The sequence below is a fragment of the Leucopleurus acutus genome, assembly GCF_964270905.1.
Source record: "Leucopleurus acutus genome assembly, chromosome: 12".
In the NCBI taxonomy this organism is placed as follows: Eukaryota; Metazoa; Chordata; class Mammalia; order Artiodactyla; family Delphinidae; genus Leucopleurus; species Leucopleurus acutus.
Genome location: NC_139154.1, coordinates 29,237,286 through 29,257,318, shown reverse-complemented (window position 1 = coordinate 29,257,318; position 20,033 = coordinate 29,237,286).

Below are 20,033 nucleotides of genomic sequence, written 5' to 3'. Positions count from 1 at the left end.
AGGGTCGAGGAGGAGACGTCGCCGGGCCTCTGCAGAGCCGGGCTTCCTCCTGCTGCTGGAGAGTCTGTGCATGTCCTCAGTCAGATGCTCACGAGTGAAGCAAGATGCCGAGGTGTCTCATCCCAACCTTCCCCCGCCCCAGATCAGGGAACGCGTTCTTTTTGTTAGAATAAAAGGAGTTGCACGTTGTCCTTGGATATTGTAGATGCTGCTTTGTCAAGAGGCTGTGAGGATTTGAGGTCTATTATGCTAAATCCAGTCGATTTTTTCTCATACTTACGAAATATATTGACAGGAGCATCCTTATTTATAATTACCTTAAAAATAAACTGGTAAAAGCCATGTCTAAAGTCTCCTGATTAAGGTGACAGGAAGACCACAACCCAGATTTCTGGAGACTTTATGTAGCTGCTGATACACGAGATAAAATTCTTCCCTTGAGAAGTGAGTTCAGCAAATCAGAATCCTTTGATCACCTAGTCTGAACTACAGCAGTGCTGGGGAGCTGCACAGGCAAACACGACACCGCCCTGGACCTTCGGGGGCCGTGGATACACGCAGGTAAAGGAACCATTGTGCTCAAGGCATGGAGACATCTGGTCGTGTGGGAAAGGGGGGTGTCCATTCTGATTGGGAAACAGAGATTCCAAGAGGAGTGACCATTGAGTCGCTCTCTGATGCACTGCAAGGATTTCCATCGGGGAAGAGCTGAGGCAAGGGGCGTCCGGGCCGAGCAAAGTCAGGGCTGAAACACGGCATGTTTGGGTGACAGTTGTGTGGCCTGAGAAGGTGTGTGGGTGGGCAGTAGGCTGCAGAGGTGGGAGGGGATCATGTTACACCTGGCCTGCAGTGCCAGTGTGGCTCTGGAACTTCATTGTAGTTTTTGCTGCTAGTGGTGGGAACCACTGCAGGGGTTCAGTAGAATTGGTTTATATGATGTGAGCTGATCTATAGACAAGCTTGTCCCCGCTGTAGAGCAGGGAGAGGGGAGGCGGTAGGACCAGCCGAGAGTCACAGCTGCCCTCACAGGTGGTTAGGAGAGTCTAGCTTGGGGCATTATCCTTATTTCCCCAGGTCAGAGTGAGTGTGGCCCCTGGGAAGTGACCAGCAGGGCTGAGATACAGGGTGAGAGATGATTCTTGGACAATCCAGTCTTAATATGGAGGCCAGCCCCTCCTCCAAGCTCCTAAACTCAACTAAGGATAAAGATGTAGCCCTGGTCCTTAGAATGCAGAGCTCCAGTTCCTAGGAAGGGAAGACAGCAGTGACGGGAAAGACGACGGGAACAGTGCCAGTTCTGAAAGCAAGTGGGTTGCTCGGCCCCTGCACACCCGGGAGTTTCCTCGTGCTGGTCCTCCTGGGGTCTGGACAGGGTCCTTCTGCTGAGGGGCAGCCTCAAGGCCATCCGCTTGTAATTTGCTAAGATGCAGAGTGGAGAGTGATGCTGTGGCCATGGGTGCCGGGACATTTACTCAGACGTTATTCTGGGTGTGTCTGCAAGGTTTTCTGGATGAGGCTGACATAGATCAGTGGGCTGAATAGAGCAGATGGCCCTCCCCAGTGTGCGGGCCTCGTCCAGTCCATCGAGAGCCTGGGTAGAACCGAAAGGAGGAAGAAGGGAGAATCTGTCCTCTCTGCCTGACTGCACCGACTGGGACATTGGTTTCCTCCTTTCTCTGGGCTCAGGCTTGGACTGGAACTTACACCATCAGCCCTCCTGGTTCTTAGACCTTTGGATTTGGGCTGGAACTTGTACCCTTGGGTCTCCTGGGTCAGCGGCTTGCCAACGGCAGAACTTGGACTTCTCAACCTCCATAATCACTTAGTCAATTCCGTATAGTAAGTAAGTCTCTGTGTATATTTACATCTCCTGTTGGTTCTGTTCCTCTGGAGAACCCAGACTAATACAGAAGTGTTCATTTCCTGTTTAAAATTTCTAATGACTTTACTATTTTTATATAAATAATAACACACATTATAAAAACAATCAAGTAACATAGATGAGAACAGAAATTAGAGCCAAAAACATTGTTTAATATCCTAAAATATTATTCTAAGGCTAAGAAAAATATTATGAAACATTGACTAAGAGAATGGAATTCTTATGTTTTTAACTCTGCGTTTTAATTTTAGATGTCATCAACTCTGGCTATGAAAGATGAGAGGGTTATAGCACTTCTACAATTCTTGCCGAGTTCTCTCCTTTCCCCTCTGATTTTTGTGTTTATAATGTTATCGCTTTAACGTTGTTAAGGTTTCTACCATTGGCAGAATTTCCACAGTTGTTTAATATTATATTAAGAGAGGTGATAAGATCAGCAATATAAATAAGTAGGCTTTTATGAGCTTTTTAAAAATTGTGAAGAAGGAATTTCATCTTCATTTTCAGAGAAATTGTTTTTTTGTTTGTATTTTACTTTTTAAAAAATATTTATTTATTTATTTCTGTGGCTGTGCCGGGTCTTCAGTTGCGGCATGCGGGATCTAGTTCCCTGACCGGGGATCAAACCTGGGCCCCCTGCGTTGGGAGTGCAGAGTCTTAACCACTGGACCACCAGGGAAGTCCCTGTAATTTACTTTTAATTTGAAAGAGTTTACTTCTTATGACTGAGTTTCAGGGGCAAGATACACCTATCCGCTAAGAAACTTCATTTCATATTTGATTTCTGAATATAGGTCTCTATTATCTGATGATTCTTATATTATATATAGTTTTATATATATATATATATGTATGTTTCCTTCGACATCCTTTCCTATGTGTTTCGTATGTTTTCCTCAGATAATTTTGTAGGATCACTGACTTTTCCATTTTACTCTGATCATTTCTTGGAGTGCAGGTTGCCCGTAGTATCATAAGTGCATCCACTCAAATTTTGGAGCCTTTCTAGCTAATGGGGGAGAAATAACATAAGCAAATGCTAACTTTGGCCATAATTGACCCGTAATAAAACTGCTGTTCTTTACTGGACGTTATCAAAGGCCACAGATGGAATTTTACTTGTTAATTTTAACAAAGATACTAAAATCTGTGATAAAATACTTGTTAAGGACGTAATACGATTTAAGCGGATTATTTCTAAATCTCATAACAACCTTGCAGTCTAGGTCTTGTTGTGCCAGTTAGGAAAGTGTCCAGCTGCATGTGATGCCCCGGTGACAGCAGCGTAAAGAAACCAGGTGGCCTTTCTCAGAGGAAGACAGAGGCGGGTGCTGCGTGGGGCTACAGCTGCTGGGCCATGTCCTCCTGGGGCCAGGGTTTCCCGTCTTTATGTTTTCTTTATTCTCACACTTGTGGCCTCCTGGTCTCCTCAGCCAGCTTGGCTGTGTTCTAGATGTCAGTACGTTCTCTGTAGCTTTTTATGAAGGCTAAATGATTCAGACAAGCAATCTGAGGTTGAGAGATGAAATACCTCTCTCTGAATCACAGAGCTAGAAGGTTGTAGGGCTTACCGTTGATACCAGATTTGTCGGATTTCCGAGCGCATATGCTCTTTGCTCCACCTGCCTGACCCCGAGGAGCACGTGGGGGGCCTTGGGCTCCAATTCCACGTGAAGAGCAGAGGCTGGAGGATGCTTGGGAAGGACTTCAAGGTTCACCCATGCCCGGCGGGCATTTTTCCTCTTCTGCCGTCTTTAATCTTCTCACGTGCTCTTGGGTTATTTAAGGATGGGAGGAGTTAGTGAAAAGTAAAGACTCTTCTGTGGTTGAGATTTGCTCGGAGAGGATGACCAGCCTGTGGGGTGGGGTGGGGGCTTGGAGGGGGCGGCCCGGTGGACCACGCACCCCAGGACTCTGGGATTCTCCGAGGGCAGCATCGCAGATGGGGGGGGGGGGGGCGTGGTCACAGTCTTCCTCAGGGGAGAGTCGGAGCTCTGTGTCCTGACACTCAGCTGTGCTACGAGTCCGGGTGTGGCCTGGAGTCGGGTTGGCTGCGATCACAGCGTGCGTCTCCAGCTCCCCGGGTTCCCGGCCTGTGCCGAGCAGCCGCACGCCCCGTATCACCTTGCCCGTGCCACGTGGAGCATTCGTCAGGGTTCTCCAGAGACACGGAACCAGAGGAGTGTGCTTCTGTGTGCCCTGTGTATCTGGAGAGGAGATTTACTGTAAGGAATTGGCTCACAAGACGGAAGCCGAGAAGCCTCACGATTGGCTGCTCTCGAGCCGCAGACCCAGGAGCGCCGATGCTGTAACTCCTAACCCGGGGTCGGGGGAGGACGAGCCTCCGCTCAAGCAGCCAGACAGACAGAGAATTCAACCTTCTTCCAACTCTGTGTTCGATTCACGCCCTCAACGGGCTGCATGTCACCACCCACGTTGGTGAGGGCGGATCTTTACTCAGTCTGCAGAGTCAAATGCTAATGTTTTCCAGAAACACCCTCACAGAACACCCCAAATAATGTTAAACCAGATATCTGGGCTCCCTGTGGCCCAGTCAAGTTGGCAAAAAATTAACCATCACACATGGATTGGGCCTCTGGGTGCATTGCTAGTGGGTTATTTTCAGCCCTGATCGGTCAGTCACCATTCACATTATAGCACATTTTAAACTCAATTTTCCCATTAAAAAAATGGATACAAATAATTATTTAAAGTCCTTTAAAATTACTCTATTTTTGAACGTTTCCAGCGTATAGATTCTCAGGACATTAATCCTCTGCTGTCAATTACGTCTACACAAGAGACAACACAAAGCAAGATGACAAGAAAACGTAAAAGTAAGCCAGCATGGGGTAGACCTGAGGACACTGCCCACTCCCAGGGTGAAAGGGACCAGGCAGGCGCGGGTCTTTGGAGAAGGCGCTGGCAATCCACACGGGCTCCTTGCCTCAAGATGACAAGAAAACGTAAAAGTAAGCCAGCGTGGGGTAGGCCTGAGGGCACTGCCCACTCCCAGGGTGAAAGGGACCAGGCAGGTGCGGGTCTTTGGAGAAGGCGCTGGCAATCCACACGGGCTCCTTGCCTCCAGCTGATTGGTGCCGTAAGGAAAGGACAGTGCCAGGTGTTCTAATTTTTCAAGACACAGAAACATTTTCTTTTTGTCAAATAACTATTTTTTTAAATGTTGGGTCCCTTAGAAAACGCCATGTGGTTTGAGAAACCACCTCTGTGCGTGGGACACAGCTCAAGGGCTTCGGCTGGACACCTCTGTTCTAGGGCAGAGAGGATGGAATTCAGGTCTCTTGAGTGTTGGGCTTCACTAAATTTCATGCTTATTTTTGTGCCTTAGGCAAGTGACTCTACCTCTGTGATTTCCCTTTTCTCAGATAGAAGATGAAGCTACTTATTGCATTAGACTGAAGATCTTCACTATTCCATTGTGTTCCGAGGCAACTAAAACCCAGCACGTCCAGAACTGAACCCACCACTTCTCCTCAAACCCACTCGTCTTTCTGTCTCCTCCTCCTTGAAGAATGCCACCCCTGTCCACTCGGGCAGCAAGGCCTCCCTCAATGCCAGCATCATCTAAGTGCAGAATATTATCTTCCTTCACTTCCAAAATAAACCAGGCGTCTTGTTAATTCCAGATGCTCGAAATCTCTTGAATCCACCCTTTTCTCTCTAAACCCACCGACAGTCCTTCAGTTAAAGGCTTCATTATTTATTTATGGGTTAGTTATACTGCCTTCCAATCAGCGACCTCACCTCTGCTTTCCAGCCCATCCATCATCCTGCTGCCAGAGTGATCCTTCCAACTGATACATTGGACCAAACCATTTCAAAATTCTGATCACAGAATCATTCTCGAGGCAAAGTTGTATTCTTAGCACCTAACATAGTTATTCATGATGTTCAAGGACATATGATGGATGAGTGAATAAAATAATTCTTTGCTAAATCTCATATTTTATGTACAAAAAATATAACCCACCTCTGGACATTGATTCAATTGTTGGCTGAAGACATTGATGGCATTTAGGGTTGGATCAGAGAATATTTTGAATTTCTTATTACATTTTTTTTTAAGCTAAGCATTCAGGCCAAATTTGTGTGGCTAAATGTTCAACCCTTGAAAAATAAAAGTTTTGTCACTGCACACAATTAAGTTAATAGTAAACGAATGTATATATTCATGGTATAATCTATATTTTGACCATGTGCTTGTCTCCTGAAAATCTAGGTGTATCCTTCTTTGTACAAATTCTGAATTCCTTAAGAGATGGATAAAAATCAGAGTGGTTTTTGTTTTATTTAAATTGGGAAATTAGTAACTTGTTACTGGAATTTTTTATAATGAAATTCCTTGTTGTATGAACAATGTGTCCTTAATTTCTGTCTTTGGGGTAATTGATGCATTGATTTCCCGAAAGAGGAGTTAGGCGTGTATTTCCCGCAAAGCCCCGATGTTCTCACGTTGTGTAAGAACTTGCAGTGGCTGCCCTTCCACAGAATCTGTCCTATTCTTCTCAGGCCAAATTGTAAGTGAAACGGGGATTCAAGCGTTTTATTGCTAATTCCAGTATTCACTCACTGGTGAGCGCACTTCCTCATAATGGCCACCCTTAATGCTTCGAGATGTCATCGAGAGTGTGCAGTGAAGCCCTCAGAATTAACCACTCATACTAATTATAGGCTCCGCTGATGAATTCTTTCACCTTTGACCTGGGAAGGAAAGCCATAAATTCACATCCGTGAATGGGGAAGGGAGTTGAGTGAGTGCTGCAGGGGCTCGGGGTCCCTTATTTATTTATTTTCGCAGCTCTTTCTGGTTCTGCAAACACACTGTCGTCAGGATTATTCTCAGGTTATTTGTCTGGAATCCAAAGGAAGGTGACTGTGTATTTTGTGGATTTACGTGCCATTCTACAAGCTAATCTCTCTTTAAAAATGGATAAAATAGATGTATTAAACCAGAAAGGAAATATTAGCTTTGGTTCCTCTTGTAATCCAGGTTGATTAAGGAAAGCATTGTTGAAGAAGGGCCGGACTTTATTCTGAAAGGAGAACAGTGAGAATCGTGATGGCCTGTATCTTGGGAGTGAACACAAAGCAGGGTAGGAAGGACGCCCCATCTCATGCTCGGGACCCACAAAGGAGGGGGAGGGGCCTGGCGTGGCAGGAGGGGCGCCACATATGACTCAGAGGATTTAGGTCTTGCCCCTCCTGGCCAGTGACAAGTCAGGTGACCCCGGGCAAGTGAGTTAACCTCTGGGAGTCTTGGTTTCTCGGCTGTGAAGCGGGGGTAGTGATCCACAGGGCTCCTGTGAGACTCCAATGAGATAATGGGTGGCTGTGAAATGGTTTTGACAACTGAAAGCATTGCGCAAATGTCAGGAATTACTATTGTTTTTTTATTACTGTTGTATTTTTAAAAACAAACCCACGTCTGTGACAACATCACTGTGTGCTCCCCACTTCTGAGCCCGACCTTTATGGCATTGTCCAGCCATAAAGAGCATCTCATGATTCCAGGTGAGCCTCGTAGGACCTGGTGACACAGACAATGTTTATACTGACGTCAGAGCCAAGGGAAAGCGCAGGGATGATTCTCTGTCAGCAGCCATTGTGCTGTGTGTTTCCTTCTTTAAATTATATCTTTGAAAATTTTATTGTACAGTCTACAGTCTGTCAGCTTGGAATACAAGCTTCCACTATGTTAGTGACAGCAGGGAACCACAGATGTAAAGCCATCGTTTATTATGTTACAACCAGGAGACCTGTGGCCGAGAGAGGCTGGGTGACTGATACAAGGGTGCAGAGCAAGCAGGTGATGTGATGGACTCCCGAACTTTTGTGAAGGTTCTTCAAAGGTCTGTTACCCAAAGTTTCTTGATTCCAAGAAATAAAACTCAACTCTGTATAACTTAAAGAGGAAATTCATTAAAGTGATAGGGGACCCACAAAACCCCCAGGAGGCTTGTGAACTAGCAGATTCCAAGGGGCATCTGGAGCTCTAATGGCCGGATCAGTCAGACTGGGATGCTGTTTGCTGCACTGAATAGACCCCAAGTATCCTTCTCTCCAGGTTCGTAGGGCCAAGAAGGAATATCCAATCTATGAGCCTAGGTCACTGCTTGAAACCTGGCTGCCAGGGATGGGGCAGTGGCTCTCCCCCACCTGGAGGGAGGTGGGCACACCTATGTATATTAATGCCCAATTCTACTTTTACATAATTATTATACAATTCTATAATTGTGCATATTTTACACAATTATATAATCAATATACATTAATTGGGCATTAATATATTAAATGTGAAATATTACCCAAAGGAGAGAAGATTGGATGTTGAAAAGCAAAAAAAGGGGCTTCCCTGGTGGCGCAGTGGTTAAGAATCCGCCTGCCAATGCAGGGGACACGGGTTCGATCCCTGGTCCAGGAAGATCCCACATGCCACGGAGCAACTAAGCCTGTGTGCCACAACTACTGAGCCTGTGCTCTAGAGCCCGCGAGCCACCACTACTGAAGCCTGTGCGCCTAGAGCCCGTGCTCTGCAACAAGAGAAGTCACTGCAATGAGAAGCCCACGCACCACAACGAAGAGTAGCCCCCACTTGTCGCAACTAGAGAAAGCCTGCGGGCAGCAACGAAGACCCAACACAGCCAAATATAAATACATACATACACACATATATATAAAAGCAAAGCAAAAAAAAAAAAGGAACAGAAAACATCCATCAAAGTTCACCTTTTTGTATGTGCAAGAACTTATACATTTTATAATTGCCTTACACATTTCAACTACCCTTCAGACAGCCGCGTGCAGCCTTGCCCTCAGCTGTTTCGGCATCCGCACTACCTGATCTGGGGATGCCTATTCTTCTCCTAGCTCAGATCCCCCTGTAATATCTTCAACTCAGGACAAAAGTGTAAAGGTTACCACAACCAATGCATCTTATGCAAAATAAAAGGAGAAAAGAGCGTACAAGGCAGTGACCTCGTGGTTCATGATAAATCCACATCCCTCAAAGTCTTTGAGTTCCTTATTCTTGTGTACTCTACTTATTCCAAGACATTTCTGGGACTTTAGCTTTTTAATGGGCACCAGCAGTAAGCTCATGTTTCGAGAACCACTGGCTCCTCGAGCGAGTTCCCTGGATGCAGAGGCTGCCGACTGTACCCAGAACCACACGTTCAGCCAGACCCCAAAGTGTGTGCTTCCCCCCTTTGTTAGCATCATCTGTGTGCAAGTCCAGACACTGCTGAGCTTTTGTCCATAAAAGTCGACGAGTTTTACAGTTAGATTTTCATTTTAAAACCTCTCCTCCTGGTCTGAGCCTGTGTTGGTTCTCCAGCGGTACGGTGGGAATGCACTTGCGTTGCAGATCTGTAGTCAGGGACACGTGTGCGCATGTGTCACATGTGTGTGCATGGCATGGGGGAGGGCTATCCGCAGGCCCCCACATCCCGCTAAGTTAAGGGAGTGACTGAGATATTCCGGGTCCACTCGTTTTTGTTAGTCTGTGGTGTTATGCCCTCAGGGATATTTGAAGTCACCGTGGAGTCAGAATGTTTCATGTTGGGGGAAGTGCACAAAACCCGTTTTTCCCTGGTAAAGACAGAGCGATAGGTTGTCATCGAGACCAGCTTTCCCAGAGGAACTTGGTAAAAGACTGAACTCATTTGCAAGGAGGCTGGAAACAGAACCCGATAATTGTGCCTTCGCAGCGCCCTTGAGACAGTCCCCGCCCTGAACTGACCTGTGTGCCTCTGCTCCTCCCGAGGGGCTCTGAGCTCCTAGGGGCGGCGGGGAATGCGCCCCGGAAACTTCTGTCACCCGCACACAGCAGGGTGCAGTAAAAGGTTGTTATGTCAACGAGCATCTGGAAGGCTTGTTCGTGAAGTTTGCACACTCACGGCACTTTCTAAGTCAAAGTTGCGGTTTATGCAATCAACAAAATGTCTCCCCAGAACAGCAGGGGTGTATTTTATTTTGCGGTACGCGGGCCTCTCACTGCTGTGGCCTCTCCCGTTGCGGAGCACAGGCTCCGGACGCGCAGGCTCAGCGGCCATGGCTCACGGGCCCAGCCGCTCCGCGGCATGTGGGATCTTCCCGGACCGGGGCACGAACCCGTGTCCCCTGCATCGGCAGGCGGACTCTCAGCCACTGCGCCACCAGGGAAACCCAGGGGTGTATTTTTGACACGCATCAATAACAAATCACATTTACGCTTCAGGCGAATGGGTCCAATTCCGTGTCAAATGGCGAGAGGAGATCACGGGCTTGGTCTTATTTTATTGCATCTGGAGATGGGCTGGCTCCTGGCATCTCTTCTGATCTGAAAGCAGAACAAAACAGTGAAGCTAATAGTTCAGAAACGAGGCCCTTGCTTCAGGCTCTCAGGCGGCCTGACAGCTGTGTGAGGTCCCCGGTAGTCACCAGCAGAGGCAGCGTCTGTCCAGGGTGGTCCCTTCGGGCAGGTGGAGCCAGAAGCTGGCCACCACGACCTCAAGGAATGATCGTCAGTGACGAGAGTGGCAGTGCTCTCTTTCAGCTGAGAAGAGGGAAACCGGCCACTCGGCCTGCAGGGTTCATCTCTGCCACAGTGTAACTCAGAAAACTCACCTCTTTCCTGAGGGTGAAAAGGGCTGGAGAGAGGTGGCCCAGGAAGACTGCGAGCCTGCTGACTGCCGTGTCCCCCTGTGTCCACACAGACTGCCGACTGGCCTCCTCCCACCAGGAGGCAAACAGCCAACACGGGGTCATCATCTCCTTCTGTCTAGTTACTGCTGTACCTTGTTCACGTTTCGGCTTTTAGCTGATTTTCCCTCCACTGACTAAAGCAGTGATGACATTCACCTGAGCCTGATGGCCGACCACACACTGCCGTTCCTTCCTTCACTGTCAAGCCACCAGAATTTGCAAGGGCAGGAGCGGAGGTCCGCAGATCCTGTCCAAGGCTCTACTCACAGCCACCGGCCAGCAACCCCAGGAGGCCCGGGGGTCTCGGGCCCGCTGTGCTAACAGTTTGCAGTGCCACCTGGGATGGTGTCGCTCTGTTTTCTGAGTCTTTCTTGCCTGTGTGTCTAGCCATCCGCACCCAGCAGTCAGAGCTCAGTGGGAGGACGGGCCATATGTTTCCAGAAATGCCTCCCCAGACAGACTGAGCATGGACTTGGAGGGATCAGATGGCTCCCAAGTGGATTTGGCTTTGGTGGGTTTTTCATATTTATTTTCTTCCACGAGGTTTCACATGAAAATGTTAAAGGTTGGTTCTACAGATCCTTATTCCTTGAGACTTTTAAATTTTAATTACTAGGGAGGGAGGTTTTTCATTTTTACTTCTAAAATAATCGATACACTTTTAAAAAACCTTTAATTGTGAAAAATGTAAACATGTACAAAAGTAGAAAGATTAAATAATAAATAATAACTGAGTAGCCCTCATACCCAAACTCGACCTCAACAGTTATCTACATCACGATGATCACGGCTCACCTGTCAGTGGAAGGGAGCTATTTTTGAAGGAGGCATTTATTCTTCCCCAGTGAAAATTAGGCTTCCCTCTTCTAAAATATTTACATGTTAAAGAGTTTTTTAAAAATAAAATATCTATCCTTGTCGATCTCTTGCACCAGTACTATATTACATTAGTTATTGTACCTTTAGATTAGGTCTGAAACCCAGGCCTGTAAAGTCTTCAATGTTTTCCTTCTTCAAGATTGTCCTTGATATTCTCTGCCATTTGCATTTCCACATAGAATACATTTGTCAATTTCCACACACACAGAAATCCCTGTGAGACTGTTGATTGGAATTATGTTGAATTTACAGATTGATTTGGGGAGAATTAGTACCTTTAAAATACTGTCTTCAATCCACAAACTTAATATATTTTTTTATTTATGTAGTTATTAATTTTTTGTGGTAAAATTCACATAATATAAAATTTGCCATCCTAACCACTTTAAAGTATCTAATTCAATGTTTTTTAGTATATTTACAAGTTGTGCAATCATTGTTACTATCTAATTTCAGAACATTTCATCACCCAAAAAGAAACCTTGTATCCATCAGACAACAGCTCTTTATTTCCCCTCCCCCAGTCCCTGCAACCACTAATCTTTCTGTGGTAAGATTTGCCTATTGTGGACGTTTTGCATCACTAGAATCATACAATGTGTGGCATTTTGTGTCTGTCTTCTTTCACCCAGCAGAATGTTTTTAAGGTTCACCCATTTTGTAGCATATATTAGTACTTCATCTCTTTTTGTGTCTGAATAATATTCCATTGTATGTATTTACCACAATTTGTTTATCCATTTATCAATTGATGGACATTCGGGCTGTTTCCACTTTTTGGCTATTGTGCTATGCTGCTGTTAACATTTGTGTAGGGGCACATTTTCATTTCTCTTGGGTAAATACCTGGGGGAGAAATTACTGAGTCATATGGTGATTCGATGTTTACCTTTTTGAGGAAATGCCACGTTGACTTCCACAGCAGCTGCTCCATTCTACATTCACACCAGCAGTGCGTCAGGGTTATATCTACACGTCCTCGCTCGCCGTTGTTGTCTTCTGATTTTTGGACGCGGCCGTCCTAGTGGGTGTGAAGGGATGTCACTGTGGTTTCCGTTTTCGCTTCTCTACTCGGGCTGTTGAGCATCTATTCACGTGCTTCTTGCATATTCTTTGGAGAAATGCCTTCTCCAATCCTTTGCCTATTTTTCCTTTAGGTGGTTTGTCTTCATTTTGTTGACTCACTTGGGATGAGGCCTTTATATATTCCAGACACTAGAACCTTGGCAGATATATGACTTGCAAATATGTTCTCACATTCTGTGGGTTGTCTTTTCACTTTCTGATAGTGTCCTTTGATGCCCAAAAGATTTGAATTTTGGTGAAGTCCAAATTATCAGCTTTTGCTTTTGTTGCTTGTGGTGTCATATTTAAGAAACTGCTGCTTAATCCAAGGTCGTGAAATAAGAGAAGATTTCACCTGTGTGATGTCTGAATTTTTATTCCTCATGTGATGGTGTATGCCTGCTCTTTTTGTCAGTATCAGTCTTGCTAGGGATTCTTCGATCTTATTTGCCTTTTCAAACAGTTAACCTCCAGCTTTTAAAAAATTCTTTCTATTACAATTTTTCTGTTCTTTATTATATCTTCTTTTCTACTACTTTTGGTATGATTTATAGTTTTTTTTTTTAACTAGCTTCTTGCAATGGCTATCTGACCCCTTTATTTCCAACAATGCTTCTTCCCTAATATGTGCATTTATACCTGTAACTTTCCTCTAACAGTCTGTCAGCTGTACACCAAAGCTTTGATATGTCGTACCTTCATTACCATTTAGTTAAAAATACATTTTCGGGCTTCCCTGGTGGTGCAGTGGTTGAGAGTCCACCTGCCGATGCAGGGGACACGGGTTCGTGCCCCGGGCCAGGAGGATCCCACATGCCGTGGAGTGGCTGGACCCGTGAGCCATGGCTGCTGAGCCTGTGCGTCCGGAGCCTGTGCTCCACAATGGGAGAGGCCACAACAGTGAGAGGCCCACGTATTGCAAAAAAAGAAAAAAAAAATTTTTTTCATCTCCTTTGTAACTTTTCTTATGATTTATTTAGATATATATTGCTTAATTTGTAAAACATCTGGAAATTTTTTAGTTATGCTTTTGTTATTGATTTCTTGTTTGATCCTCTTGTGGTTAGAGAATATATTAAATCATTTAAGATGTATCTAGACTTGCTTTTTGGCTCATAATATAAACAATTTTTGTAAATATTCCACTCAAATTTGAAAAGTTAGGTCTATTTTTTTAAATTGTGTTTTTCACATTTTTTATATTGTTACTGATTTTTTTTTGTTCATTTTAACTTCTATTAAGAGAATTTATTAAGAGATTTCTTGCTACAATTTTTCTTTTTAGTCAATTTTCAGCTTTTGAATTGTATGTTTTAAATTGTGTTATTAGGTGCATATAAATTTAGGATTTAATCTTCCTATTAAATTTTACTTTTTTTATTTTGAAATGTCTCTATCTCTAAAAATACACATTGCCTTAAAGTCTACTTTATCTGATATAAGTTGTGCTATGACAGATATTTTTGGTTAGTGTTTTCAATGTATACCTTCTTCAATTCTTCTACTTCAAGCTTTCTGTATTTTTATGTTTAAAACATATTTCTTATAAGCAGCATGTATTTGGATTTTAAAACACAGGTTAGAAAACCTTTGTCTTTTATTTATATTGTTTACATTTTCATGTAACATAATTATATTCTTGTGTTTAAAATCTATCATCTTACTATGTTTTCCTATTTGCACATCTGTTCTTTGTTATTCTCCTTTCTAGCTTTGTTTTTAATTAATTAACAGTATGTATTTTTAGTTTTACAGTGACTGTTAATTCTTTAGCTATACATGTTTTATTATTCTTTGAGTGATTACAGTAAAGATTATAACATGCATCCTTGATTAATTAGTGTATAAGTTAAAATATTACTTTTACTGCTTTTTGAAGTATCAAGGACATTGCGATAGTTTGACTCCCATTTGTTGTGCAGTTGTTATCATATGTTTCAATTCTTCATGTAATTTAAGTCCTATAAAATTTTTAATCTTTGTATTAATGATACTCCATATTCAGTTAGAGTTAACCACGTATCTACCCTTTCTAGCGCTTTTCATTCTTTCCTCCGTTTATGTGCTTCTTTCTGGCGTCATTTTTCTTCTGTTGAAAACTCCTTTTAGTTTATTTCTTTTAGTATTGTTCTATTCATGATGAATTCTCAATTCTTGTTTGTCTAAAAGTACATTCATCTTACTCAATATTTAAAGGCTATTTTTGGTATGTATTCAGTTCCAGTTGATTGTTTTTCAGCATTTTAAAACTTTCATGTAATTTTCTTCTATCTTCTCTTGTGTATGTTGTAGAGACATCTGTCAGTCTTACTGTTGCTCCTTTGAAGGACAGGCTTCTTTTTTTCTACTGACTACTTATAAGAATTTTCTCTTTTTCTTTTCTTAGCAGTTTTACTTTGACGTGAATAGTTGTTGTGGTAGTGGATTATTCTCACCCTTCTATAATCCCCACTTCTTCATGCATATGGCCAGATAGCTCTTCTGGGATTATGGTATGTTATATATAAAGGGATTTTGCAGATGTAATCAGGGCCCCAAATTCGTTCACAACGAGTTACTCAAGAGAGAGGCTGTCCTGCTTGGGTCTGGCCTAATCAGGCCATCTCTTAAAAAGCTGAGTTTTTCCAGCTGGCCTGGGAGGGAGAACACACAGCCACTCTGTGGACGGTTTACAGATACAGGTGCCTGTAGCTTAGAGGGGTCTCCAACCAGCGACTACAGAGACAACGAGACCTCTATCACATAACTGCAGGGGAGTGAATTCTGGCCACGACGTACGAAAGCTGGGATGAGGAACCCAAACTCCAGCTGAGAACCACAGCCTTGGTTGGCACCTTGTGAGAACTGAACAGAGAACCCAGCCGAGCCCTGCTTGGACTTGTGTCCTACAGAACTCTGAGATAGTAAGTGTGTGAGGTTCTGTGCTTCTGAGTTTGTGCTAATTTGTTATACAGCAATGGAAAACTACTACTTGTATTTTTTATTTTGTTTTTTGCGGTACGTGGGCCTCTCATTGTTGTGGCCTCTCCCGTTGCGGAGCACAGGCTCCGGACGCGCAGGCCCAGCGGCCATGGCTCACGGGCCTAGCCGCTCCGCGGCATGTGGGATCTTCCTGGACCGGGGTACGAACCCGTGTCCCCTGCATCGGCAGGCTGACTCTCAACCGCTGCGCCACCAGGGAAACCCTTTTATTTTGTTTTTTAAATTTAATATAGTTGAATTACAATATTATGTTAGTTTCAGGTGTCCTACATAGTGATGTAACATTTGCATACATTACAAAATGATCACCACAAGTCTAGCAATCATCTGTCTCCTGCAAAGTTATTACAACATTATTGACCATATTCCTTAAGCTGTATGTTACATCCCTATGGCTTATGTGTAATATAACTGGGGGTTTGATCCTCTTAATCCCCTTCATCTGTTTCATTCTCCCCACCCCTTTCCTTTCTGGCAACCACCTGTTTGTTCTCTGTATCTAAGAGTCTGTTTTCATTTTGTTTTGTTTGTTTTGTATTTTAGATCACACACATAACTGAGATCATATGGTATTTGTCTTTCTCTGTCTGACTCATTTCACTTAGCATAATACCCTCTACGTACATCCATGTTGTCACAAATGACAAGATTTCATGTTTTCCTTATGGCTGAGTAATATTTAATTATATATATGAATAATAATATATAATATTAGTAATATTTCATTATATATATATTATATATATATATGCCACATCTTCTTCATCCATTCTTCTATCAATGGACACTTAGGTTGCTTCCATATCTTGGCTGTTGTAAATAATGCTTCATTGAACATTGGAGTGAATAGAGTTTTTCAGATTAGTATTTTTGGTTTTTGGGGGGTAAATACCCAGGAATTGCTGGATCATTTGGTAGTTCTACTTCTAATTTTTTGACGAACCTGTATACTGTTCTCCACAGTGGCTGTACCAATTTACATTCCCACCAACAGTGCACAAGGGTTTCCTTTTCTCCACATCCTTGCCTTGTTATTTGTGGTCTTTTTGATGACAGCCATTCTGACAGGTGTAAGGTCGTATCTCATTGTGCTTTTGATTTGCCTTTTGCTGATGATTAGTGATGTTGGGCATTGTTTTCTGTGTCTGTTGGCCTTCTGTATGTCTCCTTTGGAAAAATGTCTATTCGGGTCCTCTGCCCATATTTTAATCTGATTATTTTTGATGTTGAGTTTTATGAGTTCTTTGCATAGTTTGGATATTAACCCCATTGGATATATCAGTTACAAATATCTTCTCCCATTCAGTAGGCTGCCTTTTCGTTTTGTTGATAGTTTCCTTCTCTGTGCAAAAGCGTTTTAGTCTGAGGTAGTCTCATTTATTTATTTTTGCTTTTGTTTTCCTTGCCTGAGGAGACAGATCCAAAATAATATTTCTAAGACCAATGTCAAAGAGCATGTCTATGTTTTCTTCTAGGAGTTTTATGGTTTCAGGTCTTCCATTGAAGTCTTTGATCTATTTTGAGTTTATTTTTGTATATGGTGGGAGAAAGTAGTCCAATTTGATTCTTCTGCATGTGGTTCTCCAGTTATCTGAACACCTCTTATTGAACAGCCTTGTCTTTTCCTCATTGTATATTCTTGCCGTCTTTGTTCTCAATTAATTAACCATATAAGCATGGGTGTATTTCTGGGTTCTCTGTTCTGCTCCATTGATCTATGTGTCTGTTTTTGTGCCATTACCATGCTGTTTTGATTACTGTAGCATTGTAGTATAGTCTCAATTCAAGGAGCATGATACCCCCAGGTTTGCTGTTCTTTCTCAAGATTATCTTGGCTATTCAGGCTTTCTTGTGTTTCCATACACATTTTAGAATTATTTGTTCTAGTTCTGTGAAAAATGCCATTGGTATTTTGATAGGGACTGCATTGAATCTGTAGATTGCCTTGGGGAGTACGGTCATTTTAACAATATTAAGTCTTCCAATCCATGAACATGGTATATTTTCCATCTGTTTGTGTTGTTTTCAGTTTCTTTCATCAGTGTCTTATAATTTTCTGAGTACAGGTCTTTCACCTCCTTAGTTAGATTTATTCCTATGCATTCCTATTTTATTCTTTTTGATGCAGTTGTAAATGGGGCTGTTTTCTTCATTTCCCTTTCTCATAGTTTGTTAGTGTATAGAAATGCAACAGATTTCTATATATTAATTTTGTATCCTGCAACTGTACTGAATTCATTGATGAGCTCTAGTAGATTTCTGATGGTGTCTTTAGGATTTTCTATGTGTCATCTGCAAACAGTGACTGTTTTACTTCTTCCTATCCAATTTGGATTCCTTTTATTTCCTTTTCTTGTCTGATTGCTTGGCTAGGCCTTCCAATATTATGTTGAATAACAGTGGTGAGAGTGGGCATCCTTGTCTTTCCTTGATCTTAAAGGTAATGCTTTCAGCTTTTCACCATTGAGTATGAGGTTGCCTGTATGCTTGTCATATATGGTCTTTATTATGTTGAGTATTGTTCCCTCTTTGCCACTTTGTTGAGAGTCTTTTGTCATAAATAGGTGTTGAATTTTGTCAAAAGCTTTTTCTGCATCTACTGAGATGACCATATGAGTTTTATTTTTTGGTTTGTTAATGTGGAGTATCAGATTGATTAATCTGTAGATACTGAATCTTCCTTGCATCCTTGGGATAAATCACACTTGATCATGATGTGTGATCCTTTTAATGTATTGTTAAATTCAGTTTGCTAATATTGTGTTGAGGATTTTTGCATCTACTTTCATCAGTGGTACTGGCCTGTAATTTTCTTTTTTTTGTGATGTCTTTGTCTGGTTTTGGTATCATGGTGATGCTGGCTTTGTAGAATGACTTCAAAAGTGTTCCTTCCTCTCCAATTTTTTAGAATAGTTTGAGAAGAATAGGTGTTAACTCTTCTTTAAATGTTTTATAGAATTTGCCTGTTTGCTTGTTTTTTAATCTTTCAGAGAGTTCATACATATTTTTGAATCCATAGATCTGTATCTTTCATTTGTTTTGGAAAAATGTTGGGTCAGTACTTCTTCGAATATTGCTTCCACTCCATTTTTCCTCTCTTGTCTTTCTGGGTGTCCAAGACCCATGTATGAGCATCTGCACAGTGTCTCATGGATTTTATTTCAAGAACAGATTTTTTGTGTCTCGACTGAAAGCTTGGAACATCTATCAGATACTGCCTCCCCCTGTGTGGGATCTACACTCTAAATTTTGTCTCCTCCACTCTGTGTGTTTTCTGAAATCTCTACATAACATTTTAGCATCTTAGCAGATGCTTTCTGTTTTGTTTCTTGGCTAATTAATGCATGCTCGGTTTAAGGGTCAGAAAAGTGCTTCAAGAGGAAATTGCATGCTGAAAATCACACTCACTTCTCCATGTTCCCTTTATTTCTGTGCTCTTTGGTCTTCCAGATCTGGCTGGTAGTCCTGAACTCCAAATTTTATCTCTCCAACTCAGTAAACCTTCCATCATTTTCAGGCTACTGTTTCCTCTTTAGCCTCTATGCCTACTGTGGAAGAGACATCTGGGTTGAAAGTCCAGATCACCTTAAGTTGCTTTTCTCCTCTCTAGAGTCTTGACCCCTTTAAATTTCGGTTGCCTTTATTGATCTCTGGTTCTTTCAATGCTTTTAAAAATAATTATGCAGCTTTTGAACTTGTACCCTGAGGGAGGATTCTTCTACACCAGCTGCTAGATCTCAGCTAGTAGTGGGACTAGTTGAGCAGCCCAGACAGTGTAAGTAGACATTCTCTAAGTGAATTTCCATGGTCAAATACTTCCTGAGTGTTAACCAATGAGATCAGGTAGAAATGAAATAAACACGCTCGTGGTTAATGGGAAGCATGTGCATGATTTAAAGATGAAACATGTTCATAGTTCAGTAAGTTTACAAATAGATTGGAAATGTAAATATTTTGAAATAACTAAAAAGGTGCCATTTAAGGCCACCATCAGGAAAAATAGTGAAGAAAGAGTAGCTTCAGTTCAGAATTTGAGCCCTAAACCACTTGACCTTGGGTAATAAATACCATGCATATCCTTCCTGGGTCTTTGGTACCTTTGAGGTGCACCTGTGCCTTTGGGAAACTACTCAGCTCTGCCTCGATGACTCTTGTCCATTTTCACTTGGGACCAAGCCCAGCTTTGGCAAGGAGAACCTCACAGAAGAGGTGCAGTGAAGGCACAAAGGCTTTTGGGGGGGGGCGTCACATGAAGTGAGGTTAGAAAGCCACTTTATGCACCCACATTCTGTGTTGAACATTTGCTGAAGTTCTCAGTCTTGGTGTACAGACTTGTGAAATGACGGTTGTTGTGACCATGAAGCCCAGTGCCCTGTCCGCTGCCCTGCACACAGTGAGCGATTTTCCGTCCCACTTCCTTTTAGCATTGTCTTTCCACGTTCAGCAGACTCGTACAGATGGATGCTATGCTACTTCTTGTTTCTTATATTGATCTGGCTTCAGTAAGTTCTTTTTCAGTCTC